Source organism: Triturus cristatus, chromosome 10, assembly GCF_964204655.1.
Source record: "Triturus cristatus chromosome 10, aTriCri1.1, whole genome shotgun sequence".
Classification (NCBI taxonomy): domain Eukaryota; kingdom Metazoa; phylum Chordata; class Amphibia; order Caudata; family Salamandridae; genus Triturus; species Triturus cristatus.
In genome coordinates this window covers 697,515,389-697,540,527 of record NC_140593.1, presented here as the reverse complement: position 1 = coordinate 697,540,527, position 25,139 = coordinate 697,515,389, and positions in this window count along the sequence as shown.

Genomic DNA, 25,139 nt, shown 5'->3' with positions numbered 1-25,139 from the left:
CTTCTCGTTGTTATTAAGGGAGTCAATGAAGGTTACAGCTGACTCCTCATCACCCATCCAAATTAAAAATATGTCGTCTATGAACCTTGCCCATATAACGATCTTATCTTCCTGAGCTTCCCAATCTTGGGACACCTGCTCCTCCCACCAGCCCATGTACAGATTGGCATAGCTGGGGGCGAAGCAGGTGCCCATTGCGGTGCCTTGGATTTGTTTGTAAATGTTATTGTTAAATAGGAAGTAATTGTTTGTTAAACAATACCTCGTCATTTCCAACAACATTTCAGTATGGGCTAGTAATGAAATCGGTCTGGCTCTTAAAAAATGTCTAATGGCCTGGATCCCCAGGTCATGTGGTATGCTTGTATAAAGACTGGTAACGTCCAAGGTTACCAGTAAAAAGTCATCTTCCCATACCACCCCATCAATCAAAGTCAGAAAATGTGTGGTATCTTGAGGTATGCTGGTAAAGCACTGACAAAGGGTCGTAAATAGTGATCAATGAACTTGGATGTTGCTTCAAGTTGAGAGCCCATAGAAGACACTATGGGTCTCCCTGGAGGCTTCTTAGAATTTTTATGCAACTTGGGTAGCAAATACAATACTGGAAGTTTAGGGTGTTTACAATAAAGGCTACGAAATTCATCCCACTCGAGTAAACCTGAATCATTCCAATTAACCAACATTTCATTGTATTTGGTATATGAAGCTGACACTTCCGAGTGATTACTAGCAATGTAACAGGTATTGTCATCAAGTTGTCTTAGCCCTTCCTTCAAGTAATCAACTTTGCTCCACACCACCACATTGCCCCCCTTATCAGAGTTCCTAATAACAATGGAATTGTCATTTCGTAATTCCTCAATAGCTTTGTATTGTTTTAAGCTCAGATTACCTCTAGAGTTATTTTCCAACTTGAATCTCATTTTCTTGAGTTCCTTAGTAATAGTTCTATCAAACACCTCGATTGCATCACAATGTATAGATGGTATGAAGGTAGATTTGGGTTTAAATTTACTCGGCTCAGCACAATCAATCACTGTGCCAAGCACTTCCAAATTCCTTACTGGATCTTCATCATGTGGAATATTGGCATCTAATTGTGCCAAAGTGTGTAAGGTTTCAATATCCGAAATACACAGTGACCCAGGATCACGTGGGTTAATGTTAGGCTTGGTAGTTGCTTGAGCATGAAACCATTTTTTTAATTTAAGTTTTCTCAAAAAACAGAAAACGTCAATGCGAGTCTGAACATAATCCAAGCGTCTAGATGGACAAAAGGATAGACCTAAGGAGAGTAAATTAATGTCAAAAACTGATGACTTACGATCCGATAGGTTCACCACATTCATTTGGCACCCCTCCTGGCTCGTGTTGGCATTGATGTTGATTTGTTTTGTTCTCCTCTTTCTTCTCCTTGACCGGGCTTCCTGGTTCCTGCGGTTCCTCCGCGCCCTCTGGTTCTCCCTCGAGCGCCACGTCTTCGGATCCGCCGAAAATCCTGCTCACCTTGTGCTGAATTCATCTTGGCTCTTGTCATCATTTGGAATTGTTTTAGAAAGTTGTTCTTACCCAGGTCGCTGTCTTGTATACTGCATGCTACGGTTTCTCCTGAAATTTCAGAGACATTGCTGTCCGATACATCACTCTCTTCTGTGAGTTCATCCCTTACTGGTTTTTGAGGAAATTCATTTAATTTCAATGGTATTGATTCGTTGAAGAGGTGGTCGTATTTTTAATGAAATGTTAAAGTTCTACCTGCCTGGTAGTCTTTAAAGTCTCTGATGAACTTTCTTGCTTACTCGATGCCCAGAGCGCTCATCCATCTAGCCTGATTCAAAGCATTCCTTATGGGGAGCTAATCAGAGCTAAGCGCAACTGTAGCACTATTGAAGAATATGACAAAGAGAAAATCGTAATGAGCACAAGATTCAAACAACGTGGGTACAGCGATAAGATCATTAAACAAGCGATTACCAAGGCAGATTCATTAATTAGATCTAATCTCCTACACTCGAAACCTGTGTCATCTGAATCCAAGGATTCAGTCAGGTTTATTACCACTTTTTCTAAAAATGCATTTCAAATCAGGAAACTTTTTGATAGAAATTGGCATATTTTAAAAAGTGATTTGACTTTAAGTGAATATTTGAATGATACACCACAGATAACTTTTCGCAGAAGTCAATCCTTGAAAGATGACTTGTGTAAAAATATGATTAATGCCACAAAAACTGGTTTTCAGTCAAGATCAAGTGGTTTCGTAACCTGTAAACGTTGTAAGGCGTGTGCCCACAGTGCAGATTGCAAAAAACTCAGAGTATTTGGCAATAAAAGAGATTTTGAAATCAGAGGAGATTTCAATTGCAAAACCGATTATTGTGTTTACTGTTTGATTTGCCCATGTGGCAAATTGTATATAGGTAGCTCAATACATCCAGCCAAGAAACGAGTCCTAGAGCATTTACGCGCTATTAAAAAACATGATACTCAGTACCCTGTAGCCCGTCATTTCTTTAACGTACATGGGCAAAATGAAAAACTTTTATCCTATGTTGTTATAGATGCGATTGCACGGCAAGACAGAGGAGGTGACAGACAGCGCCTGTTAAGATGCCTGGAATCAAGATACATAATCGATTTTGATACTATGATGCCCGAAGGACTCAATTCAAGTGAAGAAATGGCTGTACACTTATGATAATTGGAACTGTTGTAAGAATCACGTGTTGATCGGTTTTCTGCTAATTTAGATGTTATCCAGCTATGAGCATACATATTTTTGTAATGTGTTTTTTGATATGTACAGTACTATTTTAGGATAGGGGATCTTAGCCTTTGCAGTTAAACTAATTTTTACTGAGGCGGATGTCTCCATTTCCCGAATTTTAGGACAATGTTAAATGAAAAGATGAATTGTCTTTGGGTTTAATCAAGAGATTTTAAACAGCAAGTGATTATTGACAACTGTTTGCATGGATAATGAGCACAATGTCATTTTGGCCCACTTGGGCGAGACACAATGGTTATGGTTATTAACAGTACCGCAATAATATGACAATCTGGCCCTAAGTCAACACTATGATTAAGCGGAACGCAAACTTATTGTGGTTTACAGTTCTTAGGGCTGATATTACTGTGTTGATCATTGTGAGAAGGACATCGTATTTTAGTGCGATCGTGATAAGATTTAATATGAGTATTACTCACGAAATAGGCCTTTTATTTAATCATGTATATAATTCAAATAGGTGATTACGTGCAAAGCTTGACAATACTTTATTGCAATAGCACGATAAGTTGAATCACACTATGTTCCTTCTCTGGCATTATGATTGGGTGCAACTCAAACCCACTTGGGCTTGAAATGCACAACGTCAATAATGCTTTATTGACAATCAGTGACTGACATTAGACTCATTTATTTAAATGCATTATGATAAGTACATTACTGTGCCAACATAAAATGTTGTGAGAAGTTTTGTTTTTGTAACTAGGTCTTAATATTCTCATTTATGACCTGTGTTATGTTGTTTTATCTCTTGTTTTGCGCATTAATTCAGCTTTATTCAATAACATGTTAAGATGGCGCCCATACTCACAATACAATAACATTGTATGGATTCAGTCCTACCTCTATGTCAGCTTTTGAGGCATTATGTAAATATGGGAAAACGAGACTGCCGCCATACCGTGAAAAAGCTATCAAGCGAAACGCGTTGGTGAGGCGTTACACAGCCCAGTAAATCCTTTTAAAAAAATCCTGAGAGTCCTGGTATTTCTTTCGGAACTGCGAAAGTGTGCGTGTGCAATATATATATATATATATAATTCACTGAAAAAAACATAGGTTTCAGAGACGTTATAGTTAGAAATTAGCATTTAAAAAACCTTAGAAATTCACAGAAAAAACATAGGTTTCAGGGGTTAGCTGGCCATTTCACTCGTACAAAACCATAGAAATTCCTCCGTTATAGTTAGTTCTGCTAACTATAACTTGCGCGCCCGCAATGCACTGCTGATGATGTCACATACTGCATCATTCATGACATGGTCAGTGACATCACTGATGACAGCTCAAATGACATCACTGATGACATCATCCAGTGAATGTGGTTTAGTTTTAAAGTTAAATATGTATTATATATATACCAATCTGTATTGAAGATTGAGTGGATATATAACTGTCTGGATGGAGGATTTAGTAGCTGTCTGACTGTCTGTTTAAGTGATAATTAAAAGTGTCTCACTTAATACATGGAATAGTAACTAAACTATGTGAATGTGTGCATCACTGTCTCTATTGTTGTATAACATGCTGCATCAGTTGGTCACTAACTACATGAGTGTGTATATTAGTTATTGATTAGTTGGGTGAGTATTTGTATGGGACACTGAGTTTGTGTGTGGTTGGATGGGGTGTGTGTAACTCTATGCATAGATGTGTGAATGGTTGATTGACTAGGTGTATAGGTTTAAGAGTGCATGTGGAAACAGTTGTTTGGGTGACTGAGTGTATTTATTTGTGTGTTGGTGAGCGAATATATGTTTTAGTTGTACATCTTCAACACAGTAAAAAAATAAAAGGCTTTGTATGTGGGAGTTGGTGTATATAACTAAGTATGTGTAAGAGTTAGTGATTGTGAGAGTAACTATATGAATGAGTGTGTAATGGTGATTTTTTAACATATTAACTATGAGTTACTATGTGTTTGAATAAATGAGGTGTTGTTGGATAATTGTGTAAGTGAGTAAATGTAAGTGTGATTATTTTTTTTCATGAGTGAGTAGGATGACTGCATAACCGACTAAGATGACTGCTGATGTGTCAATGTGTATATATGTGTTTAAGTGCATTTGATAGTGTTTTATTAAATAGTGACTGCATGAATAAATGATTCTGTTGTTGAATGGGGAGTTGTGTGTGTAGACTTAGGAATCAGAGAGTGGGTATGTAGTAACTGGCATTGGTGTGTCAATGGTTTCAAATATGGTACTCTGTATTTTACAGTGAGTGATGAAAGGTTATACTAGTTTAAGATGAGGTGTATCAGAATGTCACATGGATGGTGTCATCAGTGATGTTATCAGTGATGTCATCAGTGATGTCATTTGAGATGTCATCAGTGATGTCATCAGTGATGTCACTGACCATGTCATGAATGATGCAATATGTGACAGTGTATTGCGGGAGCGCGAGTTATAGTTAGCAGAACTAACTATAATGGAGGAATTTCAATGGTTTTGTACGAGTGAAATGGCCAGCTAACTATAACACCCCTGAAACCTATGATTTTTTCTGTGAATTTCTAAGGTTTTTTAAATGCTAATTTCTAACTATAACATCTCTGAAACCTATGTTTTTTTCAGTGAATTTCAAAGCTTTTTAAAATGCTAATTTCTAACTATAACGTCTCTGAAACCTATGTTTTTTTGCAGTGAATTTCAAAGGATTTTTAAATGCTAATTTTTAAGTGTGATAGTAGTTATACCAATTTTTTGTACAGATTTTCTACAGTTTTTTAACTGTTTATTTATAAAATTTGCATTCATTAAATAACATTATATATTTTTCAGAAAATTGCAAAATAAAAATTAAAAAACATTCAAAATGAAATATTGATCATTTTTTTTTGTTTACATTTTTTAATTTAACATATTTATATTATTTTCTTCCCCCCCCAAATTTTTCTCCCAATTTTTTTCGGAGTCGCGCACTCAAAGCGTACACATCACGGCGGGTGCGCGGATTCTAGCCGCCATTTTAGAAAAGTTGTGAAGGATATGTGTAAGGTGTGCGACGGCTGCGTGATTTTTAGTTACATCATATACATTTAATATTACGTGATGTGTGCGATTGGTATGGGACCAGTCCGCGACTCCTGCTCCTGCGCATTCGTGAGACATGCGCATTACGGTACGAGATGCTTGCGCGGTGGCGGGTCCCGCGTGATGTCATATAGATGATGGGGCACGCTGGGTGCGCGACTCCTGCAAATAAATGTTATGTTCCAAAATGATATGTATGTGTCTTTAATATACATATTAGGGCAAGAGATTATCTAAGATATTCATAAGAATAATATATTTGTACTTATAATAAACTTATATTATTTTTAAATATATTTTCGCACAAAGTCGGGTGCGTGCATCGTGAGCGCAGAGAACCAGGTCAGCAGAGCTGTTGTAGAGCCAGAGAACCAGGTCAGCAGAGCTGCTCTAGAGCCTAAGAAGTATTTCAGCAGAGCTGCTCTAGAGCCAGAGACCCAGGTCAGCAGAGCTGCTATAGAGGCCAAGAACCAGGACAGCAGAGCTGCTGTAGAGCCAGAGAAAACAGGTCAGCAGAGCTGCTCTAGAGTCAGAGAACCAGGTCAGCAGAGCTGCTTTAGAGCCATAGAACCAGGTCAGCAGAGCTGCTCTGGAGGCAGAGAACCAGGTCAGCAGAACTGCTTTAGAGCCAGAGAACCAGGTCAGCAGAGCTGCTCTAGAGCCAGAGAACCAGGTCAGCAGAGCTGCTTTAGAGCCAGAGAACCAGGTCAGCAGAGCTGCTCTAGAGGCAGAGAACCAAGTCAGCAGAGCTGCTTTAGAGGGAGAGAACCAGATCAGCAGAGCTGCTTTAGAGCCAGAGAACCAGGTCAGCAGAGCTGCTCTAGAGCCAGAGAAACCAGGTCAGCAGAGCAGCTTCAGAGGGAGAGAACCAGGTCAGCAGAGCTGCTTTAGAGCCAGAGAACCAGGTCAGCAGAGCTGTTGTAGAACCAGAGAACCAGGTCAGCAGAGCTGCTCTAGAGCCTAAGAACTAGGTCAGCAGAGCTGCTCTAGAGCCAGAGAACCAGGTCAGCAGAGCTGCTGTAGAGCCAGAGAGACCAGGTCAGCAGAGCTGCTTTAGAGGGAAAGAACCAGGTCAGCAGAGCTGCTTTAGAGCCAGAGAACCAGGCCAGCAGAGCTGATTTAGAGCCAGAGAACCAGGTCAGCATGGCTGCTTTAGAGCCAGAGAACCAGGTCAGCAGAGCTGCTCTAGAGCCAGAGAACCATGTCAGCAGAGCTGCTTTAGAGCCATAGAACCAGGTCAGCAGAGCAGCTCTAGAGCCCGAGAACCATGTCAGCAGAGCTGCTGTAGAGCCAGAGAAACCAGGTCAGTAGAGCTGCTTTAGAGGGAGAGAACCAGGTCAGCAGAGCTGCTCTAGAGGGAGAGAACCAGGTCAGCAGAGCTGCTCTAGGGCCAGAGAACCATGTCAGCAGAACTGCTTTAGAGCCATAGAACCGGGTCAGCAGAGCTGCTTTAGAGCCAGTGAACCAGGTCAGCAGAGCTGTTGTAGAGCCAGAGAACCAGATCAGCAGAGCTGCTCTGTAGCCAAAGAACTAGGTCAGCAAAGCAGCTCTAGAGCCAGAGAACCAGGTCAGCAGACCTGCCGTAGAGCCAGAGAAACCAGGACAGCAGAGCTGCTTTAGAGGGAGAGAACCAGGTCAGCAGAGCTGCTTTAGAGCCAGAGAACCAGGTCAGCAGAGCTGCTTTAGAGCCAGAGAACCAGGTCAGCAGAGCTGCTTTAGAGCCAGAGAACCAGGTCAGCAGAGCTGCTTTAGAGCCAGAGAACCAGGTCAGCAGAGCTGCTCTAGCTGACACTGACTGACTGACACTGACTGACTGACACTGACTGATTGACACTGACTGACTGACACTGACTGACACTGATTGACTGACACTGACACTGACTGACACTGACTGACACTGATTGACTAACACTGACTGACACTGTTTGACTGACACTGACTTACACTGATTGACTGACACTGACTGACACTGACATTGACTGACTGACACTGACTGACACTGACTGACTAACACTGACTGACACAGACTGATACTGACTGACTACTCTCTACTACTCTACTACTCACTCTCTACTACTCTCTACTACTCTCTCTACTACTCACTCTCTACTACTCACTCTCTACTACTCTCTACTACTCCCTCTCTACTACTCTACTACTCACTCTCTACGACTCCTCTCTACTACTCACTCTCTACTACTCACTCTCTACTACTCACTCTACTACTCTCTACTACTCTCTACTACTCACTCTCTACTATTCACTCTCTACTACCCACTCTCTACTACTCACTCTCCACTACTCACTCTCTACTACTCGCTCTCTACTAATCTCTACTACTCACTGTCTACTACTCACTCTCTACTATTCTACTACTATTTAATACTCTCTCTACTATTCGCTCTTTACTACTCACTCTCTACTACTCTACTACTCACTCTACTACTCTCTACTTCTCTCTACCACTCACTCTCTACTACTGTACTAATCGCTCTCTACTACTCACTCTCTACTATTCACTCTCCACTACTCACTCTCTACTACTCGCTCTCTACTAATCTCTACTACTCACTGACTACTACTCACTCTCTACTATTCTACTACTCTTTAATACTCTCTCTACTATTCACTCTTTACTACTCACTCTCTACTACTCTACTACTCACTCTACTACTCTCTACTTCTCTCTACCACTCACTCTCTACTACTGTACTAATCGCTCTCTACTACTCACTCTCTACTACTCATTCTACTACTCTCTACTACTATATACATATGCATTTATATATATGTATGTGTGTATATATATATACATGTATATATAAACATATATATAATCTGCATTTCTATATAAATACAAATATAAATGCATGCATACATATACATATACATATATGCATACATATGCATGTTTTGTACATGAAAGTTTGAAAAACACTAATACAAGTAAAGCTAAAAAGCCACCTAATTACAAACATGAAACGTTTGGTGGAAAGGCAGGGAGAGGGGCCCCAAACAGGGCCCCCATAAGTTGCCCATTGAGCATTGTGGTTGGGGCACATGTTGTGCCGCCCTATGTCTTCACTGTCGTGCACACACTGTGTTCCATGCAGTCATTGCCTTCAGGCTCACCCTGTGAGCAGAAGTATGCTGCCACGCAAGACCGCCGCCGGCCCAGCTGTAAACTTAAGATGCAGCGGTAGGGATGCCACTGGCTTGACAGCTTGCTCCCGACCGCTGATGCTGCGGCCTGTCTGTCGGACCGCCAAGATTGTATTTAGGTTCTAAGTGGTAAAAATGATCCAAAACCAGCACTAGTGAAACTTCTGTCAAAGGTTTCACCCGTAACATGGCTTTTTCCATAGTGGAAAAAGCCACATTGTTATGGAAACTGCTGCAACGTTGGCAGAGACCTCAAAATGCAGCAGTTTTCCATCAACAGTGTGGCACTGGACCTGGGTATCGCAAACTTGTCTTTGAATTTTTGTCCAGTGTGAAAAGTGGATTATTAGTTGGGATGGATGGTAGTCCACCACAAGTAATAATATCACTAATCTTGTTAGGTCCAGAAAAGGTTTCAGCAATTCAAACCTGAGCTCAACCCTTGATAGATACGATACATAGCAGATAGATTTAACTAAGGAAAATGTGGCGAGCATTTAAAAGAATCAAAACAGTTAAAAAGTCAAAACACACATAATAAAATCATCTCACTTCAATTTATAAAAAGAGAGAATATTTTAATAAACGATTTACTGACACTAAATCACCAAAAAACCAATAAGGGGGACAAGAGATATGAATTTTTTACGTTTTAAATTAAAATTGTGCCACAAAACACCAACTGCAGGCTATTGGTCGCACTAAACCAGGGTAAAGGTAATTTGTAAGACCAAACGCGATGGTGCGCGGTCTGATACAAGGACCAGCTTTGTCGTGGTTAAAGACTTACCTTTAAACTTAGAATCCTTTATGGGGAAAAAGTTCTCATACATGAGTCGTCGGAGGGGCAAGCTGCAAGCTAGATCTGAAGCAGGGCTCGTTGACAGCTGGTTGCTGAAGCAGTCATTGCTAAAGGGTTGAAGCTCCAAGCTGCCGAAGTCCATAGCCAGAAAGGCCTCCACATTGATTGAATACTGCTCAGCATCAGTCCCAGCAAAGCCCTCTACATTTGGACTTAGAAATTTTTCTAGAAGCCAAATTTCTTTCAGAGGGGCAAACGAGCAAGCTAAATCTGACAGGCAATTCGAAGCCTATAACCCCGGTCTCCGTTGGTTCTCCAGGGAGAAAGTTGACAAAAAGTTCCAAGTCCCTGCTTTTGCCGTTTAAGAAGGAGTACATTCTAACACCAGTCACGGTTTCAAAGACCTCAATAGAAGCACTTGGGGGTGAGGACTCAATCAAACATACGACACCAGGAGGGCTAGTTCAAGCTTTTTTATAAAGGTTGGCTTTTGTAGCTTTTGAGTCCCTGTAATTTAACGTGAGGTCAGCCAACTGACCCTTGGAGTCCACCTGTTCATCCTGGGTCCAAGTGGGAGCAGGTCCAGGCCTAAGGGGGAACAACCTTTACAACGCAACTTTTACAACGCACTACCATTACAACGCATTTTTTACAACGCATAATCCATTACAACGCTTGACATTACAACGCATGACACTACAACGCATTTTTAAAAACTACCTTTACAACGCATTCCATTACAACGCATACTACCATTACAACGCATACCATTACAACGCATAATATTACACTACACTATCCAACACTTACCCTACTGATGCACCCCCTGGAGTTAGAATAGTAATTTTTACCCCTATACTATCCAACACTTACCCTACTGATGCACCCCCTGGAGTTAGAATAGTAATTTTTACCCCTATACTATCCAACACTTACCCTACTGATGCACCCCCTGGAGTTAGAATAGTAATTTTTACCCCTATACTATCCAACACTTACCCTACTGATGCACCCCCTGGAGTTAGAATAGTAATTTTTACCCCTATACTATCTAATACTTACCTTAAATGTAATTTAATATTATGCGTTGTAATGGTATGCGTTGTAAAGGTAGTATGCGTTGTAATGGTAATGCGTTGTAAAGGTATTTTTTTAAAATGCGTTGTAGTGTCATGCGTTGTAATGTCATGCGTTGTAATGGATTATGCGTTGTAAAAAATGCGTTGTAAGTGCATGCGTTGTAAAAGTGTGCGTTGTAACGTCATACATCCAGGCCTAAGGGATGCCATTACAGATCACAACATCAGTTGCAGTCCTTCTTCTATCTTCCACAGCTCCAGTAAAAATCTGAACAGTGTGACCAAGGGGTGCTGCATTGATGCCTGGCACTAGCCTGTGGGTGGTGGTGACTCAAGGCCCCTCCATGGCTAGTAGTGAAAAAGTATCCAGGGGTATCCCTGCCCACTTTTGCAGCATTTCCTGTGGGCGCTACTGTAGATAATACCACAGTGTTCATCTCTACCTAAATCCAACATGGCAGAACCTTTCTTCCCCTGTGCAGAGCTACTGTGGCCACATTAGAGGTCTGTCCAGAGAAATGAGCCATTCCCAGCCTGTGGTCACTGAAAACCAGTTCTGGAGTCTGGGGGGCAGCTCCTCTATCACTGTGATTGGTGCCTGGTTGGCTAGAAGGACAATAGAGGGGGTAGGTGTGAGCTACATCTGCCTGTAACAGGGTAGATATCCTTTGAATACATGTAAGGGGCTGGGCACAGACTCCTGACCAACCTGTCAGGGGCAGTGAACTTTTCCTCATACCCAACGCCTTTGCCTCAGTTATGGGAGCCAATTCACACCTTGGCAAGGAGCTTTCTGCTCCTGTGTGAGAGTTGGAAGCTTAGGCAAAAGGGCTTCTAGATGCTTAAAGCAGCCTAAAGGTATCTTTTTATAAGTACTTTTTGTAAAATATTTGTCACAAATTCGACTTTACTGATTAATTGGATTTGTAATACTATCTTAAAAAGTCCAAGAATGAACTTTTAATCTGTTTCCTAGCTTTTTTACTTTGCTTAAGTATCCCAATGCTTTCCTATGGAATAACTCATCCTGCTACAGTGAAAATAACCTTTAGGGCATTTTCACTTTAAAGACATTCTTAACATTGAACTTGCACTTGCCCTACTTTTAAATATCTTGCGACCTGTATTATAGGCATTTAAGTGCTACTTAAGGGTGACTTATTCATATTTAAACAGAGGGTTTATGTCCTTCAAAAGGGGTTATTTTGACAGGTCGAATTTGCAGTTGAAACCTGCAAAATCAAGTTAATTGTGGCAGGCCTACAGACATGCTCTGCGGTGTCACATTTGTATTGGCAAAATATTTGTTGCAGTACACTAGTGCCATTTAAGTTACGGGCCCTGGGTGCACTTGGTATCATATACTAGTGGTTTGTAGGTAAGGTAATTATGCCATGTAGGAGTATAGCCAATATTAACATGTTTTAGTAGTCAAAGCTAATGCAGCGGGCCTGGTTAGCAGAGTACTGGTGCACGGTGTCAGACAAACAGCAGCATAAGTCAAAATACAAATGGGGTGATCATGCAAGAAGAGGTATTCTCCTACATAGCTATCCTCCAAATGAAATGTGAAGAGCAACTCAACCTTTCTCATGGCATTTCTCATTATTTAAACGGGAGAACTTGGAAAGGGAATATCCGTTGACATGTTTAGCACCTGGATACCCTTATGAGTCTACAAATCCACCTTACCTTACATTACATTACAGGGCCAGGTCAGGGCTCCAATGTAAAATGCATACCCTGTAAGGTGATGGACCATCTCAACAGTTTGGGGTTTCCACTCTCATTTCCATTAGCAATCTGAGAGACCTATGGTTGGTTTGATCCCAGTTGTGAGTCCCAAATAGGTAAGGTCTCAGCTTCTTTAGCGATGAAACCCCAGCAAAGGATTTCCTCTATATGGCACTTCAACGCAACACTACTGTCTGGGGAGAAGTCTCTTGTTAATAAAGGCAACTGGTGGATCCTGACCCTCATCATTCAGCTGTGATAACAATGACCCAATCCCATGTTCTGAAGCAACTGTTTAGACCATAAACTCCTTGCTGAAATTGGGTGCCTTGTGCACAGATGCTGTACAAAGCACCTCCTTCAGGGTGTCAAGGGCCTTCTGACACATGGGGGGGACTACAATGGAGACAATGGAGCCATGTCCCTTGACAAACCTTCCGTGGTAGCCTGGTAAACCTGAGTCTGGGACTATCCAAGGCCCCCAAACCATGATTGTCTGATCTTGTGCTGGAGAGGCTGCACATGTCCCCCAGAAACGTGGTAGCCCAAGTATATTACAAACCCCTGCCCTGGCCTTGATAATAAGTCCTGCCTGTTGCAGGACCTGACAGACTTCCCTGAGGTGGTCAAGTATTCTTGCCAGGTGAAGCTAATGACAGTAATACCATCTAGATACGCTGCACTAAAGGTTCCCACCTCAGAGAGTCCCCTGTTCACCAGCCTCTGGAAGGTAGCAGGAGCATTCTTCAACCCTAAGGGCATTACTTTAAACTGGAGTTGGCCCTCAGAAGTTTAGAATGCTGATCTATCCTTTGCTCCCTGAGTCAATCTGTCAATACCCAGAAATAAAATAAAATGTGTGGAGATACTTGGCAACCACTAACCAGTCATGGAGCTTATAAGTTCTGGGAATGGGGTGTGTGCCAGTGTTGGTGATGACATTCAGTCCTCTGTAGTGTGGTAAATAAAATAAATATTACCGGACTGAATTTCATGCGGAATCTTAAATTAAAGTAAATAGCTCAAAATAACAAGAGGCAGAATCCGTGGTATAAGAGGTTTTCTAATGGGCTTTATTCCATTCAAAATGGCCGACTCGAGTCGCGGTCCTCAGGTTCCGTCACCACGAGGGTTCAGGAAGTGAAGTACAATAATTCATTAACAGACATGTATTTTTATAATAAGTGCATTACAATGAAACGAATGTAGAAGGCGTAACATTTGATAAGAAAAGTGACAAAACAGTGACATAATCGAAACTAGGCGTAATAAGGAATAAAAGAAACATGATTGGTTAGAATTATCAGACATAGGTGGATCTATAAGATAATACTTGGCATAGATGCGCGCGCGGCAGCATGACGTGTAATTGACGTGCAACTAGGGGGTGAAGGGGACTTGACATTTAGCTCTACATGTGGAGACGAGAAGTCTGGGGTCAAGTCAACCTAATCCCAAATCATATCTAACATCCTATGTTTAAAGAACTATGTTATCCACAAGGAAGAACTCTCGGACAGATCTATTCTATACTGACTGTGTGCGTGTACAAGCGTCTAAGTGTCTATATGAGATGCGAGGGATAGAAAACTTTCCATGGCAACAGGGCTATGAATCACTTGCAGGAGGACGGAAAGGCTGAGTCCTTTGCTTGTGAGCTAAAGGAAATGTTTACCTAAATCACTGGACAGGAATGCATCGGCTGAAGAGTAAAATAGATAATTCGAAGGTGAAATACAACTTCTTGGCAGACAGGCGAAAACTGGCCGAGGCAGTCACCGTTAGCTGCACAGGGAGTAGGACAAAGTTCATGGATACAGATGCGAGCCCAAGCTGAAGCTGTCAAAGACAGAGAGCAGGGAAAGGCTTTGAGGACAGAATCGGGCCTACTTGCCTGAACTGTAAAAATGGAGTAACTTAGCCATATAAAGTCGGTGGCTTTTCATACTTAGGAATCGAATATCCAACCCTGTGATGGCGGATCTGACAGAGAACATGTCAACGGTAGACACACATATGTTTGCGTCTTAGAAACTGGAACTGGAGGGAACATACATGTACTTGTAACATGCATATAGAACCGTTGGGGTCCAAGATAGGGGACATAACTGATCAGGAAAATCCACATTTCCACATTCCCTCCTTGTCCCCTTCTTGCCCTTCACGAGACATCAATCTTCATCATTCCATTGATTTGCTCATGGAGCATCATTTCTTCTTCCTTCTTCTTCCGGTATTTTGAACGAAAACCTTGATGTGGAATACACGATGTGGCACACAGACCACAAATCGCTGGTCCACATTGTAGGCATAAACAACAACTGAAGAGCATAAGAAGGCCAATACCTAGGAAGGATAGAACTCTCCATCCCCAGGCTGATATCACACTCCAAAACCACCCGGACCACGTCCAAGTGCCTGGATTCTCGTGTATCTGGCTTACAATCTTATGAAGGCGTGTTATAGCTTTATATACAGATGGCGAATTTTCTGGTATGAATATGCAGCAGCTGGATCCGATGACCCTGCAAGCTCCGCCCCTATCGGCCAGGATGACGTCAAGGACAAGACGATTCTGGAGAACAACAATTTTCATCACTGATTGTTCCTCTGTCAGATTGCCTAGGGCGGCCATAGTCTCGTTTACTACAGCTTCAAGAGTCTTGGTGAGTCTGCGTATCAGCTTACTATTTGATATTGTACCTATATAGGGAAAGATACCTTTATTGAAATCTACATACTTGTCCCATGCTGTTTCAGTATAATCGACAACTGGGAGATCTCTTTGCTCTCTATTGTGTACTAAATGAACATTTCGATAATAATCAGGGGGAGCTAGGAAAACAGGTGGCAAAAGGAATGCTATGTAACAGGTACCATCCCAATCTAGAGGCAGACGCATATATGCCGTCTGACCACATATAAAGTAAGAATGGCGAGAAGCTCTAAATGAAGATTTACCTTGATCACTATATTCTATTGTAGTAACGCATTGGCTATGGCCCATGTGTATGGAACCAACTTTTCTTACACATAATTCACCCTTAACTGGAAATACTGACATAGTGGGCAGAATTAGTTCAACTTCGGATTTGACATTCAAAATCATAAGATTAGGCGTAAAATTACCTAGTTTATACACTTCATTTTCTAAATCAGTTCCTGTTCTACTGGGGTAACCCTCCTTATTAGGGTGACAGACTTTGAATAAAACTAGATTCAGATTTCCCCATATCCAATGTTGTTGATAAACTGCTGTGTCTGGGTCTATGGAATTTAATAAACTAAACCATGCTCCACAGGAGCCATTGTGTGTGAACGGATGTGGAAAGAAAGGCAGAACTCCTTTGTTATTCTGATAGGGAGGGAGTCGGCCACACACCCAACAATTGGTGGCATTACTAGTCTGATGGGAATGATGTAACATACTAATGAATGTGTTATTACGCAGCGCAAGTCTATAGGACAACTCATGTGGCGGTAGGTCACTAAAAGAGTGTTCATCAGTTATATTGAAAACACGTTTAGAATCAGGATAATACATATGCAACAATATACTTGCAGTAACTATTAAAAAACTCAAGAAAAACAAAATTAATAAAGTCACAATACAGTGGCTACGCAGTGATTTACAATACGCCTGTCGTTTCAACATTTCTCGGGTATTTTCTCTACTCAGGTCCAAGGGATACATGTCGGAGACAATTCAACCGCTTCACCTTGGAGAGGACTTAAACAATCAAATTGCTCGACTGTTTGGGCCTAAGCTTTAATTTATAGCACTGAGAGTCATTCTTTTCAACAAAAGGAAGTTTTGAATCAGTCTGTGAGGGAGTGCAGGGCACAGTGTCTATATCTGAAGGTAGTCCATGGAATTTTTTGACGTGACTTAAATGAATCCACCCTTTACGTCCCTCGATCTTCACGGCTGTTCTTGTGGTCAACAGGACCAACTTGGGTGCTTTCCACCTGGGCTCCAATTGACTTTTCCTGTCGAAATTTCTCACAAAGACAAGATTACCCGGAACAATGTCATGGGGTTTCGCCTCAGTGTTGTCGGGAAAGGCTGCAGCTACCTGTGAACGAGAAGATTGTAGTGCAGACATCAAGGAAGCCAAGTAATCTGTCAGCATGTTACAGTCAATGTCAGTTATTTTGCGTGGTATAGGCGTCCCCCACATATTCGGTGGTCTACCAAAGATCACCTCATACGGGGATAGCCCTGTTCTAGAGTGTGCTACCATTCTCATATAAAAGAGTGCAACTGGTAATGCTACTATCCAGTCGACACCTTTCTCTCTACATATTTTGGACAGTCTGATTTTCAGTGTCTGGTTATGTCTTTCTACGAGACCTGCTGCCTCGGGGTGTCGGACACAGTGGAATTTCCACTGATATCCCAACAAGAGTGAGACATGTTTCATTAATTCGGATGAGAAAGGCTGACCGTTATCTGAATATACAACACGTGGTAAACCGTACCGTGGGAAGAATTCTCGAACTAGCTGCTTGGCAGTAGTCGGGGCAGTGTAATCTGATACGGGATACGCCTCTGTCCAACGGGAGAGAGCGCAGACAACTACGAGGACATATTTGAATCCTCGACAACGTTCCATCTGAATATAATCCATCTGGAGGACTTCAAAAGGATGGTCAGGAGGCTGAAATCCACCCTGCTCTACGGGAACACTCTTTCCTGGATTAAACTGACAACATATCATACAGGTACGAACTTTTTGTTTAGCTGCTGCTCGTAAATGTTTGTTGAACCAAATGTGCTGAATGCTGTCTAGCATAGCCTTCTCTCCTAAATGTGCTGGGCTGTGAACTGTAGCTATAATGGCTTGAACCATGGAATCAGGGAGAAACCATACAGATTTCTCCTTTGTCATCCACCCTTGATCTGTCTGGATCCCTCCTAGTTCAGTCCACTTCTTTATTTCTTCTGCTGTGGCATGTGTCTGTATGTCAATTACATCAAGTGCGGGATCCTTAATTGTCATACACTGTGTTGGTGTCTGAACTATTGGCTTTGTCATGTCTAATGTGCGATTCTGAGCAGTCTGTTTAGCTGTTCTGTCAGCTAAATCATTGCCTTGAGAAATGGTATCAGTAACCTTCGTGTGTGCTTTACATTTCATAATCGATATAGCAGTGGGTAGATGTATTGCGTCTAACAAAGCATGAATGAGGGGTCCGTGCTGAATGTGGGCACCATGGGACGTTAAATAACCTCTCTCTCGCCACAGCACGCCGAAGTCGTGTACAACTCCGAATGCATAACGTGAGTCAGTGTATACATTAACTTTCTTATTTGTGGCTTGAATACAGGCTTGCGTTAGAGCAATGAGTTCTGCTGCTTGGGCTGACAAAGTATCTATACAATTTGTTTCAATAACTTCAGTGTCTGTTGTGACTGCATACGCGGCCACTAAATCTCCTGTACTTGCTCTCATGCATGATCCGTCTACATACAACGTCAGGTCTGGATCTAACAATGGAACGTCTGTCAAGTCTTGTCTAGGTTTCGTCTTTATTTCAATGATTTCAACACAATCATGAGCTAGTGGGTCTGTTCCAATTACAGGTAATAGTGTAGCAGGATTCAATGTATTACACCGTCGGATCTCTATGTGTGGTTGAAACAATGTCAGTTCATAACCGGTAAGTCTTGCTATGGTCAAGTGTTGTGTTTGTGTTCGGTTCACAAGAACCTCTACTGCATGTGGTACTTGAACTGTCAATGGGTGTCCTAATACTATGGCATCGCTTTGTCTGATTGCTAAAGCTGTCGCTGCCACTGATTTCAGGCATGCAGGCAAAGCCTGAGCTACGGGATCTAATGTACTGGAAAAATAAGCACATGGCTTGCATGATCCTGCTTGATCCTGAGTGAGTACTGACAAGGCAGTACCTTCGCGTTCTGTAACAAAGAGTGTAAAATGTTTGCTATAACATGGCGTTGCTAAAACAGGTGCTTGACATAAAGCTTCCTTTAGGCTTTCAAAAGCTTGTGTATGTTCCTGAGTCCAAGGGAGAACAGTCGATGTGGCTGCCTCCTGTGTGGTTAACTGAATAAGTGGTTTTGCTAGAAATGCGTACTGAGGGATCCACTGCCTACAATATGAAGTGAGGCCTATGAAAGCTCGCACCTCCTTTTGTGTCTGGGGTATTGACATGTTAGCAATTAACTGAATGCGATCTGGTGTAAGCTGCCTTCCCTCCTTGGACAGCGAGTGACCAAGATAAATAACTCGCTGAACACAGAATTGCAGCTTAGAAGGGGACACCTTGTGCCCCTTGTCGGCTAGGAAATGTAAAACTGTCAGAGAAGCTTTTTCGCATTCTGACTCGCTTCTTGCGGTGATCAGCAGATCATCGACATATTGAAGCAGTGCAGTATTGACTGGCATGTGGATACTGTCAAGTTCTCTTTTCAGTGCTTGGCTGTAGATGCTGGGGCTTTCTGTAAATCCTTGGGGAGCGCGTGAGAATTTAAAACTGCGCCCATTTAAACTGAATCCGAACAAGTATTGGCTTTCCGGATCTATTGGGACGCTGAAAAAGGCATTCTTGAGATCGATTACAGTAAAGAATGTTGCTTCGGAATCAATTGCTGTCAACAATGATGATATATCAGGGACCACAGGGAATTGTGGTACAATACACTTGTTTAGTTCACGCAAATCAATAACCAATCGGTATACTGGCGGAGCAGTAGGATCAGTTCGTTTAAGAATCGGAATTATCGGTGAATTACATACATTGGAGTCTGTTTCTACAACTACTCCCTGGGCAATTAGCTCATCAATGATTTTCAACAAAGCCACTACAGCATCATGCGGTAACTTGTATTGTCGCATTCGTGGTAGTACCACTCCTGCTTTCAATGTAACTCGATAGGGTGTAATGTTCATGCAGCCAACATCCGTAGGGCCTTGTGCCCATAGATGTACTGGTAAAGTCTGTAGTCGGGGATCCATGTCTCTAGACACATAGTGACCTTTAAAATCACGTAAAAACAACCTTACTCCTTCCGGAGAACAACATATTATGGCTCCTAGTGCTTTCAGAGTCTTAATTCCTAACAGATTTTCTGGGCATGATTTAGTAAGCAATAAATCTGTAGTTCGTGTCAAAGGTCCTATTGTAAGTGGTAGAGGCTGTGATACTTCATTAACAATAGGTTTTCCTGAAAAACCAAGGGAAACATTTTGAGAGCCTGAGAGGGGTGCCCCTGGAACTTCACTACGTTTTATGGTTGTTCGACTTGCCCCTGTATCGAGTAAGAATTTTCTATCTTGACCTAATAATTCACTATGTACATAAGGTCCTTCTTGATCTACAGGAATCTCGATAAGCGGTAAGTCGACTTCCCTCTCTAGGCTGGTTCATGCGTAGCGCTGATACTCAGGGTATTCATACTGTGCAGTCTGATACATTTGTCGTGTTGTGGTTTGTGTGGCAGTAGCAGGCAACGGTGGTGCAGCTGGCACAAACTGTATGGGTTGCTGTGAGGCTGGCATAGACTGTTGCTGAACTGGCATGGACTGTCCATGCTGCATAGCTCCTTGTTCATTCTGATCTTGTCTAACTAATCGTGGTCTCTCTTTTGCAATACCTGTAGCTATATTACGTTTCAGGACTTGACAATCATGTACATAATGGCCTAGTTGTTTACAGTAATTGCAGGTTCCTTTTACAGGAACTGCAGAATCACCAGAATGTGTCACACCCTTTTTGTGACCATCTGCTGGTACTGTCTGAGAAACTAGCATTTTCATTTTTGTATCCTTCATGCGTCTATGCTCGTGTTCTTGTTCATCCCTAATTCTATTGTGATGATACTGTAACATTTGTAGCATTTGCGACGGAGTGTTACTTTGCCAGGTACTCTCGAATTTCAATATTCTATTCTTCACTGGAGGCAATGCATTTTCCACCAATTTTGTCACAAATAAATGTGGATATGAGTCACTACTTGCTTTTATACCACTATTTATACCAAAACATTTTTCAAATCGAGCATAATAATCGCTTGTGTCTTCATCTTGCTTTTGTTTGCAGGCTGTGATTGCACCCCAATCTTCCTTTTTTGTAGTTAATAAACGTGGCAGTACCTGTACTAGTAAACCTGGTAACAGTTTAACTTTATCCCCGAGCCCTGAACCTGCAGCTCGGCTCCTTTCTTCCTCTGCTAATGCTGTCCAGTCTATCTTTTGGTCTCCCACTTCCCACTCTTTTTCTTTCAGTTTTTCATATATGCCAGCAGGCAAAAGCACCTTTAATATCGTCATAATATCAGGAAAGGTGTACTCTCCCATCAGTAACATGTCTTTAATTTCTCGGTGGAAACCCGCTGGGTCTTTGTCATGACTAGGTACTACTTTCTTCATTTCTAATAATTCCATTTTTGATATGGGTGTGTAAACAAATACACGGTGAAACTCATTGTCTTCGCCTTTTATTGGGTGCACTTCTCGTAAAGGATTTTGTCTATCCATATAGTACGGCGTTCTTTCTCTGTGGGGCAGCGAGAGAGAATCCGGACTTACAAAAAGGACGTACTGCTTACGTGACACTAATATCTCTTTAATTAGCTTATTACTAGAACCTCCCCATCTGTTTGTGAGTAGTTCCGTTAATATATCAGGTAAAGGACCAGGGTCAGCATGTTGGCTCTTATATAATATGAGAAGTTGCTGAATCATATAGATTCCAGCTAAGCGTTGTTCATCTGTACTGAGGTTGAGAAACGTGTGTGCTACGGTCTCATCACCGTATTTTTCAGGACTGTCAATCCAGTGAACGGCTGATCTGGCTAATTCTTGCTCATCCATAGAATCGAGGAGGTGGTAACCTCTTCGTTCTCGTAGTATCTTATCTGCGGCTTGAAACGAATGTTCAGGAGACTTCAGATTTATTACAGGCGTCGGATACGTTCTGCTATTATTTGGACATACGGAGTGTATGGGATCAGAAAAACATCTAGTATTTTCACAAGATCTTCCTCTGCCTACATAAGCTATGGTCTCTGACTGTCTTGCGGAATTCCCTGATTCGGACACTTCATCTTGCTCAAACTCGTCTGTTCCCAATCTCTCTTCATGAATACGCTCTATTTCTTTACGTATTTTTCGGCACATGGCTATTATACAATTTTGCTTATCGTGTCTCCCTTCTGATATATTCTGACTCCATCTTGTAAGAATAAGCATTGCATTCGGGTCTACCCCCGGACGATCTTGATTTCTGATTACACAGTTTATGAGGAAACGTAACAGTTCCCCCTGTATCTCTACTTTCTGGAATTCCATAGCTCTGTTAATACATCCTGGATCTCGTCCTGTTTGAACAAAATGATATATGTTATCTAGATGCGTAGTCATCCCTGGTAACCTTGCTAAATATTCTGCGGCTCGCCTGATACGTAATGATGCCAGGACCATTTCGTCCTCTTTACCAACCACTGGGTCATATCTACAATTTACAAGGAGTTCTTTAAGCGTACGTTCACTTACGAATTTAGGTGTACGTGAATGCGCTGACTCTTGAAAGACAAGTTTATTTATTCTAGGTGGTGTAAAAGTACTGCTAGCACCTCCCGTGGCCCTATCTGGGGCGTCGGGTGTGAATGGGTTTGTTGAACGTGACACAGCAACTATGGGTGTCGATACCTCTGTAGAGTCGACTGCGGAGACAGATGCGGAAACAGGTGTGCTTGCCGAAGCTTGTATCGGGACTTGCTGTTGCACGGGGACAGATACCTGATCCTGACGTTGGACCCCTCCGCCAGACGGTCTATGTGGTGTGGCGTTAGCATACTCGGGAGCTGCATCGTCTAGATATGAGGAAAGAAAAACATCTTCTGCGGTTCTGGGATGCCCCTTTGGATGTACCTTAATTGGAAATAATGGGGGTGGCAAGTCTTTTGGCATCTCTGTAACAGCCTTAGGTAGTCCTTCGGCTAGAAGGGGATACATACCATTCATGAGAGCATTTCTTTGTCTATTCACTTGTTCTGATTTCACTCGGATACCTTCCTCAATTAATAGATTTTCTTGAACTTTATTTGAACTTTCTTTACTCCTCTCTTCTTGTCTACGTGCTTTTTCTGTTCGTCTATGAGATTCTTTACGCCATAACTCAACAGCGTCTTTCTGTGACTGTCTGACCTTTCTTTTCCATAACTCTTCCTCCACTTTCATGATGCACTCTGCATCCCAGGTTCCCGCTATGGGCCACCTTTGACTTTCCGGTAATCCTTTGGTATAATCTACCCATAGATCAAGAAACAATATGGCATCTAAGCCATGTTTATGGTACATGAAATGCCCTGGAGTATCCCTAGGAGGAATAGGAACTGCTTCTTCAAGCACCCCTTTTCTGGTAGTAATCTGTCTTAACTTCGAGAAGAGTGGCATATTTACAACTGATCTGATACTTACTCTTGAACTTGCTTAATACGAGAAACACAATAATGAACAGTGAACAATGAACAGTCATTCATACCACAATATGCAAGACATTTCTGAATACTTTAAACTTTAAACATTAAACATTATAACAATGGTCGACAATGATGACAGTCTGCCTAACTAATCACCACGCTGAATTCTTGACAATAACTGAATACTTCGGAATACTTGATATACTGCTAAACAGTACATATACACTGCTAAACAGTGCAGACCGGATTTGTGTACCCAAATCCGTCTTGACCGGCACAACCTATGTGCGCGTCAACACGCCTCCCCGGCGATGGTACTCACCGAGTAGCTCCTTGAAACGGAAGGCCTCAGAGAATGGACAGGACTCGATAACTGCGGACATCGGACCCTCTGGACGTCGGGATTTCGGAAAACCTGGTGGGCCTCTGTATACCTCGGATCTTGCTCTCTCAGCTAGGCTCTGGTCGGGATACTTCGCACTTCTCACCGCCTCGTCTGGGTTGATCGCAGCCTCAGTCGCCCCCGCTTGACCGGAGGGAGCTTACAGGAAATCCTGCTGGTACGCGTTTATGGTCCGTCCAGCTGTGGCAGGAGACCGGGCCTGCAACGCACCGCCGGCGCGTGAGATGAGAAAGTGTCCCTATTCGGGCGCCATTATGTGGTAAATAAAATAAATATTACCGGACTGAATTTCATGCGGAATCTTAAATTAAAGTAAATAGCTCAAAATAACAAGAGGCAGAATCCGTGGTATAAGAGGTTTTCTAATGGGCTTTATTCCATTCAAAATGGCCGACTCGAGTCGCGGTCCTCAGGTTCCGTCACCACGAGGGTTCAGGAAGTGAAGTACAATAATTCATTAACAGACATGTATTTTTATAATAAGTGCATTACAATGAAACGAATGTAGAAGGCGTAACATTTGATAAGAAAAGTGACAAAACAGTGACATAATCGAAACTAGGCGTAATAAGGAATAAAAGAAACATGATTGGTTAGAATTATCAGACATAGGTGGATCTATAAGATAATACTTGGCATAGATGCGCGCGCGGCAGCATGACGTGTAATTGACGTGCAACTAGGGGGTGAAGGGGACTTGACATTTAGCTCTACATGTGGAGACGAGAAGTCTGGGGTCAAGTCAACCTAATCCCAAATCATATCTAACATCCTATGTTTAAAGAACTATGTTATCCACAAGGAAGAACTCTCGGACAGAATCTATTCTATACTGACTGTGTGCGTGTACAAGCGTCTAAGTGTCTATATGAGATGCGAGGGATAGAAAACTTTCCATGGCAACAGGGCTATGAATCACTTGCAGGAGGACGGAAAGGCTGAGTCCTTTGCTTGTGAGCTAAAGGAAATGTTTACCTAAATCACTGGACAGGAATGCATCGGCTGAAGAGTAAAATAGATAATTCGAAGGTGAAATACAACTTCTTGGCAGACAGGCGAAAACTGGCCGAGGCAGTCACCGTTAGCTGCACAGGGAGTAGGACAAAGTTCATGGATACAGATGCGAGCCCAAGCTGAAGCTGTCAAAGACAGAGAGCAGGGAAAGGCTTTGAGGACAGAATCGGGCCTACTTGCCTGAACTGTAAAAATGGAGTAACTTAGCCATATAAAGTCGGTGGCTTTTCATACTTAGGAATCGAATATCCAACCCTGTGATGGCGGATCTGACAGAGAACATGTCAACGGTAGACACACATATGTTTGCGTCTTAGAAACTGGAACTGGAGGGAACATACATGTACTTGTAACATGCATATAGAACCGTTGGGGTCCAAGATAGGGGACATAACTGATCAGGAAAATCCACATTTCCACAGTAGGCCACACAGAACTTTAGTTCTGTGGTCCATCCCTGTTGGGGTACCCTTGAGCACCAACACCACTGGGTTGGGTACGACTGGGCTCAATCAGCCTCAGGGACCACATTTTAGAAACCTCTTCCATTATGCCAGCCCTTACTTTGTTTGACAATTCATATATCTAGATTTTGACAAGAGTCAATGTTATGAACATATAACTGGGTCAGTCTAAGTGACAGGGAGAACAGTCCAGCAAACTGCA